Below are 1,984 nucleotides of genomic sequence, written 5' to 3'. Positions count from 1 at the left end.
CGTATGGGTTTTGACAAATGTATAATAACATGTATCTACCTGTCATTATAGTATCATAGAGGATAGTTTCACTACCCTAAAAATCCTCTGTGCTCCACCTTTTTATTCATCCCCTCCTCCCTGCTACACCCTGGCAACCACTGATCTTTATACTGTCTCCAGAGCTTTGCCTTTTCAAGAATGTGATATAGTTGGAATCATACAGTATGTAGCCTTTTCCAATTGTCTTCTTTCACTTAGTAATGTGCATTTAAGCTTCCTCCATGTCTTTTCGTGGTTTGATAACTCATTTCTCTTTAGTGCTGAATAATATTTCATTGTCTGGAAGTACTACAGTTTATCCATTCACTTACTGAAGGCCATCTTAGTGGATTCCAAGTTTTGGAAATTATGAAGAATGCTGCTATAAGTTTTTTGTGTGCAGTTTTTTTTGTGTGGACATAATTTTCAGCTCATTTGGGTAAACTCCAAGGAGTGCGATTGCTGGATCATATGGTAAGAGTATATTTAGTTTTGTAAGAAACTGCCAAACTGTCTTCCAAAGTGGCTGTACCATTTTGCATTCCTGCCAGCACTGAATGCAAGTTCCTGTTGCTCCATATCCTTGCCAGCATTTGATGTTGTCCGTGTTCTGGATTTTGGCCATTCTAATAACATGTGTAGTGGTATCTCACTGTTGTTTTAATTTCTCTCATGATATATGATGTGGAGCATCTTTCCATATGCTTATTTGTCATCTGTTTATCTTTTTTGGTAAAAGTGTCTGTTCAGGTCTTTTGCCTTTTTTTAAATCAGGTTATTCATTTTCTTAGTGTTGAGTTTTAAGCGTTCTTTCTGTATTTTAGATAGCAGTCTTTTATGAGACGTGTCTTTTGCAAATATTTTCTCCCAGTCTATGGCTTGCTTTCTCATTCTCTTGACAGTGACTTTCACAGAGCAAAAGTTTTTAATTTTATTGAAGTCCAGCTTAAAAATTCTTCCTTTCATGGATCATGCCTTTTGTTCTGTAGCTAAAGGATCATTACCATACCCAAAGGTCCTCTAGGTTTTTCTCCTTTTATATTCTAGGAGTTTCATAGTTTTGTGTTTTACATTTAGGTCTACAATTAATTGTGCATTAATTTTTATGAAGAGTGAAAGATATGTGTCTAGATTCATCTTTTTTGCATGTGAATGTCCACTTGTTCCAGCAGTGTTTGTTGAAAAGACTTGTTGCTCTTTTTGTTGAAAAGTTGTTGTCTATGGTATTGCTTCTTTGTCAAAGATGAGTTGACTGTATTTATGTGAGTCTATTTCTGAGCTCTTTATTCTGTTACACTGATCTATTTGTCTATTCTTTAACTAATACCATAGCCTTTTTTTTTTTTTTTTTTTGAGACAGAGTCTCACTCTCACCCTGGGTAGAGTGCAGTGGCATCATCGTAGCTCACTGCAACCTCAAACTCCTGGGCTCAAGCGATCCTCCTGCCTCAGCCTCCTGAGTAGTCGTCTGGCGCCACCACACACAGCTGATTTTTCTGTTTTTTGTAGAGACAGGGGTCTCACTCTTGCTCAGACTGGTCTCAAACTCCTGGCCTCAAGTGATCTTCCTGCCTCGGCCTCCCAAAGTGCTGGGATTACAGGTGTGCACCCAGCCCTACATAATTTTAAAAGCTTGATATGGGTTATTTGAACATTAAAAAAAATAAGCAATCATTATTTATATACTTTAGTCAGTGCCTTAGCCACATCTGTAATACCTCATTATTGCATTTTCCTGAAAAACTTATTTTTCAATATGGTCATTTTAGTTTTTAAAATAAAATAATTTATAGTTTTCTTCAAAATTAGTTTATAGTTTACATATTGGAAATTGTTGACATATCTCATTGACTCTTCTCTGGAGACCATATGTTTTTTTCCTTTTAAACAGACTTTTTTTCTAGAGCAGTTTTAAGTTCATAGCAAAATTGAACAGAAAGAATAGGATTCCCGTATGTCCCCC

This window comes from Propithecus coquereli, unplaced genomic scaffold, assembly GCF_000956105.1.
Source record: "Propithecus coquereli isolate 6110/MARCELLA unplaced genomic scaffold, Pcoq_1.0 Scaffold184, whole genome shotgun sequence".
Classification (NCBI taxonomy): domain Eukaryota; kingdom Metazoa; phylum Chordata; class Mammalia; order Primates; family Indriidae; genus Propithecus; species Propithecus coquereli.
The sequence above is the reverse complement of the archived record's forward strand: the minus strand, read 5'-3'. Positions refer to the sequence as shown.